The sequence below is a fragment of the Chiloscyllium plagiosum genome, unplaced genomic scaffold, assembly GCF_037043375.1.
Source record: "Chiloscyllium plagiosum isolate Xiang-an unplaced genomic scaffold, Cpla_swu_hap1 HiC_scaffold_11, whole genome shotgun sequence".
Taxonomy (NCBI): Eukaryota; Metazoa; Chordata; class Chondrichthyes; order Orectolobiformes; family Hemiscylliidae; genus Chiloscyllium; species Chiloscyllium plagiosum.
This window is the reverse complement of record NW_028270149.1, coordinates 57,169,091-57,184,727: the sequence shown is the minus strand read 5'-3', so window position 1 is coordinate 57,184,727 and position 15,637 is coordinate 57,169,091. Positions and strand designations below refer to the sequence as shown.

Below are 15,637 nucleotides of genomic sequence, written 5' to 3'. Positions count from 1 at the left end.
AAATAATCACCCTCCTTCAGTTAGAGGTTTCCTATTCTTGAAAGACTTACTTGCATATCCTGACCTGTTTGTTACACTTTGCTTTTTGCAACAAACATAACAATGACAACTTGTATTTATACAGTTCTGTTATATAATAAATCTCAAGGCATTGCGAAAGAGTGCTATTGAATAATATTTGGGACCAAGTCACATAAGAAGATATTCAGGAAGGTGATCAAAAGCTTGGTTAAAATGTCACTGGAGATGCTGTTATTGAAATTGATTGTCCTCCTGGGAACTTGCAATGTGCTACAACGTCATCTGATGTGGTCTGTTTGCCACAACTAGAGAAGGGCAATTAGGTGGGCATTCCTTGCAACTGCTGGGACTTGAACCCAGACTTCCTGGCCCAGAGTTAGGGACATTACCACTGCACTACAAAGGCCTTACAAGTTTTCACAGCTGTGATATAGATATTTTTAATGAAGCCATTTAGATGTGTTATGTCACACCTCTGGAGAAGGTAGGACTTGAACCTATGCCTCCTTGCTCAGGTTGTAGGGGTGCTACCACAAGAGTGCCCACCCAAACACTCTTGAATGTACTGAAAAACACACTGAGCTTAGCTGAAACTGAACTTTCAAACAAGTAAATCCATAGCTTTAGCTTTCAATTTGTTGTAATATCTATGTAGCTTCTGATTTGATCAATCTCATAGCCACATCAACTGCGTTCCCAGATAAACATCTCAGAATCCTTTTTACAAGTTCATTATAAATGGTGAATTCTCCTTTTGTGAAGAGTGATCTAAGTGTGCCTTTTGTAGTTTGTCGTTATGATATTTCATTTAATTTAAATCTAATGTCTCAATTTTAAAATTCCTATCCCTGTTTTCAAATTGCTGCATTGCCTTACTCCTTCCTATTTCAGTAATAACCTCCAGATGTAGTATCTGCTGAAATTTCTGAACTCTTTCAATTCTGGCTTCTCATGCATCCCTGATTTTGGTCACTTCAACCATCTAGGCTGTCACCTTTGGAGTTCCTTCACTAAATCTATCCACCTCCCTATACTCCTCACCTTTTTTAAGGTGGCTACATAAAAATCATCTGTTTGTACAAACTTTTGGTAAACTGTCATAATGTTTCCTAATGTAGCTTGGAGCTAACTACTGTTTGTTTGTGTTCCTGTGAAATGCCTGGGGACATCTCACAAAGCTGAAAAATGTGTTGCTGGAAAAGCGTAGCAGGTCAGGCAGCATTCAAGGAGCAGGAGAATCGACGTTTCAGACATAAGCCCTTCTTCAGGAATGCTTATGCACGAAACGTCGATTCTCCTGCTCCTTTGATGCTGCCTGACCTGATGCGCTTTTCCAGCAACACATTTTTCAGCTCTGATCTCCAGCATCTGCAGTCCTCACTTTCTCCTAGACATCTTACAAAGTTAACGGCGCTATGTAAAGCATCTTGTTGTTGCGTTCCATACTGATCTTTTGTTTACTTTCTTGTTTTATTAAGGTCACCTGACAAGATGAAAAAACTCAGAAAAACTTTCCTCATAGGTCAGTCCTCAGCAAGCACATCAATCTCTGCACCACTTCCAAGGTTCTGATGTTTTTTTTGTATTTTGGCAAACATAGTTAAGCATTGTGTGTGCTCTCCAAAGGGGCTGAAGTATACATGCAACACTTGCTGAATGGAAATTGTTCACCCAAATGCACAATGAAAAACATATGAATTTCGGTTGCACAAATGACTTTATTTTGCTGTCTCTTCACAATACATTTGCCAACAGTGCTGCAAAGTGAGACCCACTCTCAGAGGTAGATTTAACTGGTCCTCTGATGGTAGTTGAACCTTGGTGGCAATAGGAATGTTACCTCTGCATGTTAATCATTGTTTGAAATCATCTACACAAACAATGCAAATTTCCAACTGTTCACGTGGACATTCCTCATCATTCAGAGTAGGTCTGCTAACATATAGTCACCAAACAGGACTTTCACAAACCTGTGTCTACACAAACTTGAATATCTGCATTTGCTTTTTCTGTTGTAGAATCGTATTGTGTATCAGTGGAGCAGATTTCACAACAGCCAGGGGTCTCAGTCTAAAATCAAGAACTTCTTCTTTATGTGATTCATAAATATGAACATTTAGACCATTAGTAGCAAAAGATTTGACTGTTTGTATTTGGTTTGGTTATGTGGTTTTATCCAATGCCCCTTCTGTGCTTACTCAGATGATGTTAGCTGTGGCTGTGCTTGTGACAAGCTCCTGGCAATGATATCAGTGAGAGGCTTTTCCACAGGAAATCCAGGACCTTGTCCCCAAAATAAAATGCAATCTTTGAAGTTTCAAACATGCCTAATGAGTCTTGAGCAAACAAATTGTACTGCTGCTGTCTGGTTTGAGGTTCACTATTTTCATAATTATCCTCTTTATTAAAGTTGATCAGTCGGTTCACTGCAGAGACTTGAACTATGTAGGTCTACCACACCAAGTACAATGAACAAAATGAGATAACAGCTGACTGAGAATGTTGTGAAAATGAATTATGCATTTTACCATTAGTTCTCTGGTATACAAAAGAGGGATTTGCCATTGCAATGTGAATGGAGTAGTAAAGAATAGAATAGGAAACCGTTTAACCAGCAGCTATCCCTTACTTTTGAAGGCAACCTCAGCCAATCCAGGAAACAATGACACATTTGTCTCTCATGGCATTAAGAGCATGGTGACAAGTGACCAGGACTGACGTCTCTGTCAATGAAAACATTAAATGGGCTATTTACTATCGGCACATGCTGCTTTTTTTCTGCTGAGTAAGAAAATCAGTCCTTAAGTGGTGTTTACTGTGTGGAGGCTTAACTGTCTTAAATGGACATTGACATCTGTGCAAATACCAGTGACCCGTTATTAATATTAATATTAAACGCTATTCAGCAAGGTATGTACTAGACTCTTACTACACATGAATGAGGGTGGGGTCATGGGGAAATATTTTGTGATAGAACAGCAACGTCAAAAAAAGTCAAAACATCATAAGAGTCAGAGGTTCAAATCCTACTGCAGAACCTGAGTGTATGACCTCATCTGAAACAGCAGGAATGTTGCATTACATTCTATCCATTAGATAAGATACTAACTAAGGGTGCATTTGATTGTTCTGGTGATTACGTTGGATATTACAATCACAATTTGAGAATAGTGTACAGTTCTGATTGCCACATTATATGAAGGAAGTGATCGTGTTAGAGAGGTGCAGAAGAGATTCGCCACAATGTTCCTAGACTGGAGTGATTCAGATACAAAGAGAGATTAGTTGGCCAGTATTATTTTTCTTAGACCAGAGAAGGCTGAGGGGGTACAAATTTTTAAAAGATACCGACAAGATAGATATGGTAAAACTTGCCCCCTAGCAGAGTGGTCAATAACCAAGGGTCACGATTTTAAGGTAAAGAACAGAAGATTTAGATGGAATTTTAGGAAACAATTTTTAACCATAAGGGTATGGGTATCTGAAACTCATTACCTTAAAGGGTGGGGTAGACACCCCCAAGGTATTTAAAAACTACTTAGATGAGCATTTAAAACACAGTGGCAAACAAAGCTACAGACAATGAGTGCTGGAAAATGGGATTAGAATTGATGGATGTTTGATGATCGGCACTGACACGCTGAGCTGAAGGGCCTCTTTCCGAGTTGACTATGACTGTATAACTCTAATCTGCAACACAGGAGCAATGAATAATGTTGCAGTGAGTGGGTAGAAGAAATACTAGTGGACAATTACAACCAGGGATCTGTGTGAACAGTCTCTGGCATCAACTTGGGAATGTTAGCTCTAGGCCAAAGTTGGTACGCTGCGTGGAGATTGAAACTTGGGCTAAGGCAGATCCCAGGCTCTCCAGAAGTTCTCGGGAACAGTCCTGCTCCTTCTGGCCTGCTAAAAGATCCTATGGCTTTGAAAAGGCCAGAAGTGGTATTTCTGCAGTATAGGTTTTCTATTTATTGTTGAATTTAAGCTGCTGCATCAATTGTATAATCATTTTATGACTTAGATTTTGGCCCACCTGCCATTATGAGTGTATTTACAGCATTTTAAAAGACAATGGGGAGCAGAAATGGATCCGGTTGCGCAATTCTCATATTTTATCCTTACTCTTTAATCGAAACCCTACTCTCTGTCAACTAAGGTTAAATTCAAATTTCCAATATCCATTACTTCATTGATCTAATGTTAACTCTGCTATTTTTTTCTGCAGATGCTGCCTGACCTGTAGAATACCCAGAATGAAAAAACAGTAAAACTGAGGAATGAAACATACTGGTTTGATTCATCTTATATACTTCAAAACCAAGGCTGATTTTGACCTGTACATTTATTTCCAACACTTCCTATTTTTTTAACTGTTCTTTTCCCTCTGGCTATTTCCTCTATTTTCTATTCTGAAGTCTCATTGTTTTGCTCAGCTGTGTAATGGATATTTGCCTCTCACAATGGGAGCACCTATCAAAGTTGATGTCATTCCAGCTACTTTGATCTTCTAGTCACCTAATTACAATGCCACAAATCAGATCTGCTATTTACAACATGACATTTTCAGGCTTTTTATGAGGAGTTTTGGAAAAGCCCTGGGAGACCCATTGTAGTCAGTGGCATCTTGGTATAATACCTTATAAAGGAGCCATGAAGATAACAATGTGAGGGTGCCATTTCTGTTACAGCAAACAATTACATCATATATATATTGCTACAGTGCTCATTTGTTCTGTCTTCATGATGAAAGTATTTGATGATTCTATTTAGATGTTTTGCAAAACAACAATTGCCCTTGTCTAACAAAACAATAGCTCACTGTAATAGACAAAAAGAGGATCCTGGAACATGAGAACATTTATCTTAAAGAATTTTGCATTAGTTTTGAATGGATTGTAAGTCTTACATCTAATTTTTGGTGCATTCCAACATTGGTCTTGTCTGATGATTTGTTGCCCGACTGATCATAATGCAACTCCAGACTATGGAGAACAGATAAAGCTCTGATGATAGAATTATGTCTGTTTCAAAACATCAGTCATTTTAGGAGGAGTATTCCATCCATGTGAAGGGTTGCCTACCTCTGATGTGGGTAATGAGCAGTGCTTGAACTAAAAGAGTTCAATATGAAGGCCTTAACTTCATACTGCTGCCTATATATCTCCTAAGTCAATAAATGAGTATGGCATCCAGCTGCTATGCTTTCAGATCACAGAGATAAACTTATTATAATTATACATCTATGCATGAAAATATGTTTAATGATTAGCCTGCAATAATGATTGCTTTGAATGTAAGTGTTGCTAGTAAGGCCACTGTTGAGTACCCATCCTTAGTTAAACACCTCTTAGTATGAATGGCTCGCTTAACCATTTCAGAGGGCAGTTAAAGGTCACCTACATAGCTAAGGATCTGAAATAACATGCACCCAGGCCAGTTAGGGATGGTGATTTTCTACCCTAAAGAGCATTAGTGAATCAAATGAGTTTTTACAATGATAATTGTCATGGTTATCTTTACTGATATTAGATTTAAGTTCCAGATTTATTATTTGAATTTAAAATCCACCAGCTGCTGTGATGAGATTTGAACCCAGGTCTCCCAGACCTTTAATCTAGTCCTCTGCATTGCCAGTCTAATGACATTACCACTACACCATTTTTACCCCGTAATAAGGCTTACATATTTTAAGAGTGTGGTGTAGATTTGGGTTTCCTACAATGCAAACGAATGAAGTATAAAAGTAGGGAAGTTTTGTTAAAACTATACAAGACACTAGTCAGACACAGTTAGAATACTGTGAACAGTATTGGTCCCCTTATTCAAGGAAAGATGTACAGCTCATTCTGCTATAACGCGTGTTTCATTAATGTGAATTTGCTGTAACAAGATTGATGAATTGGGGACACTGTTTCTAAACAGAAACTTTTAAAACATGTTTTGGCTGGTAGTGTGATTACATCACCAACACTTTAAATGTGAGGTTACACAACAATGCAACCATCGCATTATGGAAGAACTACCTGTCCTGACATTGGTGGCAGTCCAGGGAAGGTTCACACGGTTATTCCTGGGTATGGAGGGATTTTCTATATGGAGACATTGTGTAGGTTGGGCTTGTACGTACTGGAGTTGAGGAGAATGAGAGGCAATTTTTGAAATGTAAAATTCTTAGCGTGCTTGACAGAACAAATGCAGAGAGCTTGTAGTCCTTTGTAGAAGGGTCTAGGATCAGACAGAATTATCTCAGAGTAAAGGATTGCCTATTTAAGAGATGAGGAAGAATTTCTTCTCTCAGAGAGCAGTGAATCTATGGATTTTTTTAAATGCAGGGAGCTGTCAAGTCTGGGTCATTGAGAATATTCAAAATTGATTTTTAACGAATAGTGTGACCAAGCATTATGGCGAAAAAGCAAGAAGGTGGAGTAGAGGATTATTTAATCAGCAAAGCTCTCATTGAATGGTAGAGAAGACTCGATGGGCTGAATGGCCTACTACTAGTTCCATGTCTTATAGATCTGTGATGTGAAAAATAATTTCAGAAATAGGATTTTTATTGATTCATTTTGATGTTTACTAGATTTGACCAACTGAGTCATTAACTCACTCAGTGAATTATTCACTCATCACTAATTCACTCATTCCTTCCAATTTACATTTGCTGACTCACAGATACACATCAGCAGCAGTCATTTAGATAACAATTTTAACACTGAAAAATGCTCCAAAGCAATTCATAGAAGAGATACAGAGCCAAAGACAGAGCATTTCAGAGGAGCGACAATAAGTTTTGTCAAGAAGATGGAATTTAAGGAGGTGCTTAGAAAGAAAGGGAGGCAGAGAAGAGAAGAATTCATGTAAGTGAGGTCTATAGCTTTAGCAAAAGCTGGGGCATACGTAGCTGGTGGTAAAGATGTTGCATGGATTATGGTATAGAAGGGTTAGGTAGTAATAGTGGGAATACAAAGATAGGAATTTAAAGTTTGTGCGAAGATTTGTAGCTCGGGTGCTCGTTGTTGTGGTTCTGTTCGCCGAGCTGGAAGTTTTTGTTGCAAACGTTTCGTCCCCTGGCTAGGCGACATCATCAGTGCTTGGGAGCCTCCTGCGAAGCGCTTCTTTGATGTTTCCTCCGGTGTTTATAGTGGTCTGTCCCTGCCGCTTCCGGTTGTCAGTTTCAGCTGTCCGCTGTAGTGGTTGGTATATTGGGTCCAGGTCAATGTGTTTGTTGATGGAGTTTGTGGATGAATGCCATGCCTCTAGGAATTCCCTGGCTGTTCTTGTCTGGCTTGCCCTATGATAGTAGTGTTGTCCCAGTCGAATTCATGTTGCTTGTTGTCTGCGTGTGTGGCTACTAAGGATAGCTGGTCGTGTCGTTTCGTGGCTAGTTGATGTTCATGTATGCGGATTGTTAGCTGTCTTCCTGTTTGTCCTATATAGTGTTTAGTGCAGTCCTTGCATGGTATTTTGTACACTACATTCGTCTTGCTCATGTTGGGTATCGGGTCCTTCGTTCTGGTGAGTTGTTGTCTGAGCGTGGCTGTTGGTTTGTGTGCCGTTATGAGTCCTAGGGGTCGCAGTAGTCTGGCAGTCAGTTCCGAGATGCTCCTGATGTATGGTAGTGTGGCTAGTCCTTTTGGTTGTGGTATGTCCTCGTTCCATGGTCTTTCTCTTAGGCATCTGCTGATGAAGTTGCGCGGGTATCCGTTTTTGGCGAATACCTTGTATAGGTGTTCCTCTTCTTCTTTTTGCAGTCCTGGTGTACTGCAGTGTGTTGTGGCCCTTTTGAATAGTGTCCTGATGCAGCTTCGTTTGTGTGTGTTGGGGTGGTTACTTTCATAGTTTAGGACTTGGTCTGTGTGTGTGGCTTTCCTGTATACTCTTGTAGTGAATTCTCCATCTGGTGTTCTCTGTACCTTCACGTCTAGGAATGGGAGTTGGCTATCCTTTTCTTCTTCTCTCATGAATCGGATTCCTGTGAGTGTGGTGTTAATGATCCGGTGTGTTTTTTCTATTTCCGTGTTTTTAATGATTACAAACGTGTCATCGACATGTCTGACCCAGAGTTTGGGTTGAATTTGTGGTAGGACTGTTTGTTCTAACCTTTGCATAACTGCCTCTGCTATGAGTCCCGAGATTGGTGATCCCATGGGTGTTCCGTTGATTTTTTCGTAAGACGACATACTTAAACTACTGGACTTGTGCCTCACAACACACTTCACATTCAACAACCAGATTTACGAACAAATCAATGGAACACCCATTGGATCACCAATCTCGGGACTCATAGCAGAGGCAGTTATGCAAAGGTTAGAACAAACAGTCCTACCACAAATTCATTATTTACAATCTAAAGAAACAGTGAACATTTTAAACATATTAACATAATTTACCTTGGTGCAACGTTCATCTCCCGATACGAAGATAATCGTGGACTATTGATACTCCACTTCCATCTCTGATTTGAATACCTGAGACCTTCATGGACAAAAGTTGCTTTTAAGAAAGGACAAAAACTAATGTAAAATGGCTTCCATATCACCTGGTCACAGCTTGACCCAAGCTTTGTGAAACTAGTGTGCAATATACAAAACCTTCAAGGTAAAAAACAGAAAATAAAAGTGATCATTGGAAATGGGTATACTAGTTGTACTGGTCCCCTTTGAAGACAGTCAGACCAATATGTCACATTGTCCAGTTTCTGGTATTTCCTTCTGACTGAATTTTCATTTCATCAAAAGACAATGAAACTTGACAATGTAGTCTGTATCAAAAAAAAATGCAACCTGTTTTGTTCACAGTATTTGATAACTTCACATATTAGGAGATGATAACCTCCTTGGAAAGGCAATGAGCACTCCATAATAACAGTTGTATCTGTGTAGCTTCACTGAGAGCAGAAAAAGTGCCTATGTAAGGAAGAGCAGGATGACATAATGTTTCTCTCGCTCTGCCTGTTTCTCATCAAAAGTCAGCATCCCCAGTGAAAAAGCAACTTGGAACAGCAATTGTTTACCAAAGATCTGCAAACATCGCCACTGCTCGAAGAAATTAAAAATTAGTTTGCAGTCAGGATTCAAATTTAAAGTGTAATGTCTTAAGGTCTCTTAGATCCTTAAGTCTCCTCTGCCTTTACTTTCCTGTCTTTATGGGAACCCTCTTGCCTTCTTCTTAAGCTTATAACCTGTGTTTATGTGTCTAATTGATGTGATGTTTGCATTATTTTTCTTGGGGTAGCAGGTAGTAAAATTCTTTCCTTTCATTCAAGGACACCCTATGTTTTGACTTCTTCATTTCAACTGAGTTAATTATACTTTAATTGGAATGTGATAGATGCATGCTAGAAAAATAATTTATTGCAACTGACTGAAATAGTGTTAAAAAGAGGGGAAATGATTCCCCTCCCACACTCTAATTGAAAGTTAGTTGGCATCTTTTAAAGCTAACATCTTGCTAGAATGCTTTATAAATGCCGATGAATGTCACTCAGCAGCCAAAGTAATATTGAGAAGTACATAGAGATTCTCATTTTCATAGTGCTTGACTTGTTGTTTATGGGGGAATTTGTAAATCAGAATTTGAAAATTGTTACCATTTAAGTACCCAGTGTGACTTATTCACAATGTTTGAATTGTCATGCACTTGGGTAACACAAATGACATCCTGAACAAAGTCAAAGCGTGAAAGAAACCATCGCTTGGTTCATATTTTAAGAATTCTGCAAATTAAAGTGTATCCTTTGGCCTCTATAATCCTTCAACTTTTTTATGATTGTGCACAATTTCAGAAATGTATAAAACACATAATGTTTTTCTGTTGAGGCATCAATCCTAAGGCAAGCTACCTTCTCAATAAAATATAAAATGTACGTGGCAACAATCAAAGGTCAGTGAGTTCCTCCTAGATCCCAAATCCTAGCCATAAATCTCATTGCTGTTTGTGGGATTTTGTAGTACACAACTTGATCGTTGCATTTATATGAAAAGTGAAAATTGTGGTAATCCCATAGGCCACCCTCTCATTGGAAAGAAACAGTTACTAATGAGTTTAACCTGAATGACCACCATGCCTCAGGTAAGGGGTGAGACCCTCATGGTGACCTCAGCTGATATTGAAATTGAATCCATACCATTGCTGTCACTCTGCATTTCAAATTAACTATCTAACCAACTGAGCTTTATATTTTCACTGAGGCAAAATTAGTGTTTTTTTCCTTGGCTATAAATTGCTTTGAGACATCAGGTGGATGCAAAAGACACTACAAAAAAAAAGTGTAGTTTTCTTACTTTCTATATTTCTTATGGAGATACAGAATAAGATAAATGGAATGAAGAAACCAGAAAACCTCTACCCAGAGGTAAAGGCTACATCAGTGCCTAAAATGTAGGAGCTGATGTTACTTGTGATAAACAGCAACATAAACTCCAAATATGTGGTTTATGCCATTGAATATCACAGCTGACTGATTATATCATCTCCACACAGCAACTCTGAGCTGTACTGCCATGAACCTGACTCTGAGAGACAGTCAGGTCAGAATATTTCCGGAGCAGTGATAAAGAATGTTATATATTTTATTCATCAGTGTCATAAAAAATGAATTAACAGAGAACAGTTCACTGAATGGGAGTTACAGGTATTTAGTGCTGCTTTCACAGTTTGTCCTATTGTTTTATAAACAGGCTGATAAAGATTTGGGACACTAAGACCAGACAACATTTGTGAATGCATATATATTACTCAAATTAGATACAACTCTGAGAACATAAAAAAAGTTTACATTAATGGCATGCATGCAAAAGAGTCCTTCTTCAAGCCGAGACATGTACAACTCTGGAGCATCTTTTGAAAATCTTAACAGGCTCTTGAACAGGGCAATATTTAGGGACTGAAGACTAAGCAGCAAATTAGCATTTAGATCTTTCACAATTTGATTGCTGTGTCAGTATTGTATAAGATAACATGACATTTATAATAAATTCCTTTATTTTATTTGAGTGGTGTGTTCTTCATTATAAAACAAATTGACCTCAAAACTCAACTGTTGTGTTTGTGGGAGCTTGCTATGCATTGTATTGTATAAATTGTACTTCCCACAAATCACCTGTGGCTCTGTTTCGAAATGTAATTCAATGGTTGCAAAATGCATTGTGTCATCCTGAAGATCTGGAAGGTGGGTTGTTTTGTATACTTAATATGTGTTATGAATACATGTACAGATGAGAGCCTGGAAGATGGACTGTTTGATCATTTCTGTATTAAAGAGATCTTGTGACTTATTAGACATAGAAAGTCAAACCATCAAAAAGAACTAGATTCTCTGTTGTTTACTGCAGAAGCAAATAATTATGACAAAAGAGAATGAGTCTTTTGAGAGAGATTTGAGTGAACTACATGGTCCTTAACTAGTAGACAAACAAACGTGGAAAATCTCTAGGGTCTATGCTGTGTGAAGCCTAGCAATAGCCACTGGGGTCACATTGCTGTGTGTGTTATCATGATCTGCAAGGAAATTGCTGAAGAAGTTTTCAGCAGAAAGCAGCTATCTCTCTGTCAGTAAGAGACAACCCTTAAAGTAAAGATTGAATCCCTCTTAGTGAAATAGTTTGAAAACTTGATAAAGTTTCAAATATCAAACTCCTAACTGTTTTTTAAATTCATTCATGGGACATGGGCATCACTGGCTAACCAGCATTTATTGCCATCCCTAGTTGCCCTTGAGAAGATGCCCTTCCCATCGGAATCTCTAATATAATCTGAAGAGTTTCCATTTTTTTGTGACTGTCAGCAATGTGATCTCTTTGGCAGGAATTGAAGGAACTATGAGAAGTCACCTCGCACTATCTGCTGAATCTATACCCTTGACCTACAAAGTTGTTCCTTTTGCTTATTTTTCCCAAACCAATAATATTGTTGCAGAGATGTGTTGTCTTGTCTGTCTATGATATGTGTGTTTACGTTTAAGGGGATATAGTTTAATTCTGCATAGTAGCTTAGATTTTCACGAAATTTGAAACTTGTCAAAAGAGTAGGTTTGTTTATAGTAAGCTAATTGTTTTGGGATGAATGTTATATTTTTTATTTGCTAATTGTCAATTTCCATTGGGTTTCAGGAAGGGCTGCTTTCCATTAAGTCTAGTGCGTTTCTTGCACTATTGTCCTAAACTTCCCTCTTAACTACCTACCCACCCATCATGTTCAATGTTAGTTCAAGTCTATTACCTGCCATACCTGGAAGGACTCACCTCTGTATGGCTATTCCAAAATAGATGCCATCTGGGCCATCGTATTCACCTGCATAAATACTGTCAGTTCTTTTCTTGCCCTAAATAGTCCATGGTATTTACCCTGGATGTGGCAGATAAGGGGAAGTTGGCAAACCGCTTTGAGCACAGTTATCTGGAGGTCTGGTTGGATGGAGTGTTGCAGAGGAGACTAACTGAGGGGACCACACCATCATCATACAGGGTCCAAGTTTACACCCTGTTCATTGCTTTCTCAGCTATCTTGAGGAATGCTCAGCAGGGAAGGAAAACGCCCAATGACCTTCTCCATGCAGCTAGGATAAATGCCACACTCTTCTTTCTGCTAGTTCACACTCACCCCATCTCTGCTGCTGCACCCACCTACCACCACGTGCAGTACCTCTGTCAAACTTACAAGCCACATCTTCCAGCAATTAATCTCAGCCAAACCAATCCCCCTCCCTTCTGACCCTGCATGGCCTCTGCATGCTCTTAGAATATCTCAGCATCTTTCCCCTAAATGCACCGGCACTAATAGTGTGCCACTTACTTTCATTTCAGCCAATTCTTCCTGTTCTCTCATTCCAGGAGAAGACAGCCTACAACAAAGCATTAAATACAAAGAAGGTGGTGTGCTGCCTGATATTTAGCTTCTTGCCTCTGTGAAGAAAGAGTCCTGATCCTGACTACCCTGAGTGGCTGACTGACCATGCCCAAGCCTCTGGACAGATATTGGAGGCTGCCCTTGACTTCCTGATGGGAACCCCTCACTGAAAAGTGTCTCCCTTGACTTGACGGAACACGACAAGCTTCTTGGGTTTGTGCTTGTGCTAAGCAGAAAGGCAATATAGCTTTACTGAGAGCCTTGAATCTCTGGCTGAGGGGGCAAAGTGCAAAAAGGCAAGGCAAGGCAGTTGGGATGCTGTGACAATCCAGGTAGTCTCAAGGTAAGTAAGCACCAATGAACCAAGTGAGCAACCTGGTCCAGTCCATGGGCTGAGTGCCTGTGCCTTCCTTGCAGCAGCCTTTCAATGCTACATGCAGATGCAACCTGAAGTGCAGATTTAAAATATCAAAATGTCTTGTAAGTGGATCAGAAAGATTCCATAAGGCTCATGAGAGATTGGCAGGCATCAGGTGCCAGCATCCAAGGACAGGAAAGGAGTGTAACCAATGCCCATGGAGTGTGTCCTGAAATGTGGTTGCTGGGTATTCAAGATGGCAGTCTGAATGAGAAAGCAGTGAGATGGAAATGTCATGTACCCTATCTGATTTTCATGTCAGTAATTCTCAGCATCTAGCACCTTTGTAGCATATAGTAGGATAAGAAACTGCATAATAACATGGCAAGATAAGTCAAAGAGGCTGATAAAGAGCAACAATCCCCATTAATAGATATCTTGCTGCTGCCTGGTGAGATTCCTGTCCTGATGTCCGGATCTTAGTTAACTGCAGCAAGTTGCTCCCAACATTGAGAAAGGACTTACCAGATTTCTCATGTATTCTGCCAGATTTCTAGCCATAGCCACTGTCATTCAGACAATATAGGTTTACGCGCTTTGAGTTTATTGAGCCATCTTGTTAATGTCTGTTTTGTTCTCAATAATAGTAAAGAAGAGATATTGATTTTATTGTTAGTTAAATATGGTGAACATTTGGGTGGCACGGTGACTCAGTGGTTAGCACTGCTGGCCCACAGACCAGCGACCCAGGTTTGATTCCCGCCTCAGGCAACTGTCTGTGCAGAGTATGCACATTCGCCCTGTGTCTGCTTCGGTTTTCTCTGATTTCCTCCCACAATCCAAAAATGTGCAGGTCAGGTGAATTGGTCATGCTAAATTGCCCATAATGTTAGGTGCATTAGTCAGGGGTAAACATAGGGTTAGGGGAATGTGTCTGGGTGGGTTACTCTTTGGAGGGTTGGTGTGGACTCCAAATGGCTTGTTTGCATACTGTAGGGAATCTAGTGGGCTTGATTACCAGTGCACACCTCCCACCAGAGTCGGAATTATGTGGTTCTCATAACATGATTAGAACCTGTTCAAAAGGAATAAGATAGGCATGACTGCCTAAACCATCCTGCTTCACCAATCTGGAATTGTCTTTGAAATTGTCAATTTGTTATCAAAATAGTGATTAAAGTAATTGGTCAATGTCATTTGTGTACAAATGGTTCAGAAACTTCAGGTAAGGGAATATATGGAAGATAGTACACAAATTCAGAGGTTGCTATTCGAAATGTGCCAATTCAATATTAGCTTTTGAAAACTGACATCTTAGTGCATAACTAACCATTGAAATGTGCTGCACTGCACAATGTACAATTTCTGTATTTCAGTTGTAGCCACATAATACTCACATTATCTTATTAATGTCAGTTAAATGACGTGGGAAGTTTTAATTACTGTCTCTGATGCAGAACATGAATTATTAATGTATGGTGTCTCATCCCTTCAGATTTTAATTGTTGTTATACAAGTTAAAATGTAAAATTAAATATTCTTGTTCACTTTTTCTTTATGTCTTTCCTTCCCTCACAATCCCATTTACTCTTTCTCTCTCATTCTCTTTCTATGCTTGAAATAACATTAAGTTCACCGACCCTAAACTATACTTCCTTTTCAGTCCTTTTGTTGTTAATTTCACAATCTTTGGACCAGTCAGTTTGATTGGTCATATACAGTGGATTTCCCTGTTTACTAATGTCCCAAATGTCTGGTTTTCAGGGTAACAAAATTATCAGCTTGCACCAACAGCAATTGTCAAAGTGAAGTTTAAATCCTAATTATAAAAGATGCCTTGTCACAGCAAATTATAATGGATTGTGTTTTAACTGATTGTCAAGAGTGAGGTATATATTTATAATATTTGTTCATCAAAAATTATGACTGAAGTATTTTCTGCATGATCACACTCAAATTGACATATCTGTGGAAGAGATCCAAAGCCAGAAATCTGGAATTGTCTTTGATATTATCACTTTTAACATAAACAGCAGCATGAAAATGGCTATCCTTCTTTAACATTCAAACTAGTTACATTGGTCTACCATACTGACCACAAGTGAAAGTAAAATGCTGAAGTCTCTCCTAACCATCACAAATGGATATTAAACCATTTTAGGACCCAGTTATCAATGATTGTAGGCCATACAACTTTCGTAATAATGAAAATAGAACAACTACTTTCATTACAAGAAATATAAAGTTTTTTATGTATGCAAATTTTCACCAGCTCATACCTGAATGCAAGGTTGGTGCTACTACAAAGAAAGCTGAGTGCTTCCTTTTTAAAATGATCTGCCACTGGGCATTTTAAATCTTTACACAAAACAAACCCTTTGGCATAACTCAAATGGTCATAATAAGCTA

At 39.0% G+C, this 15,637-nt stretch overlaps 1 long non-coding RNA gene across 2 annotated transcripts in view; it reads left to right on the top strand.

Annotated features, from left to right (window-relative positions):
• LOC122557490 (uncharacterized) overlaps positions 1–4,299 on the top strand; it is a 119,826-nt gene extending 115,527 nt beyond the window's left edge. Inside the window, exons 2-3 of one of the 2 annotated variants that reach the window (XR_006313853.2) lie at positions 1,500–1,586; positions 4,250–4,299. This is a non-coding gene — a long non-coding RNA (uncharacterized LOC122557490). The remainder of the gene's footprint in view (positions 1–1,499; positions 1,587–4,249) is intronic. The other variant, XR_015758583.1, reaches the window with a different exon arrangement.
• The last annotated feature ends 11,338 nt before the right edge of the window (positions 4,300–15,637 follow it).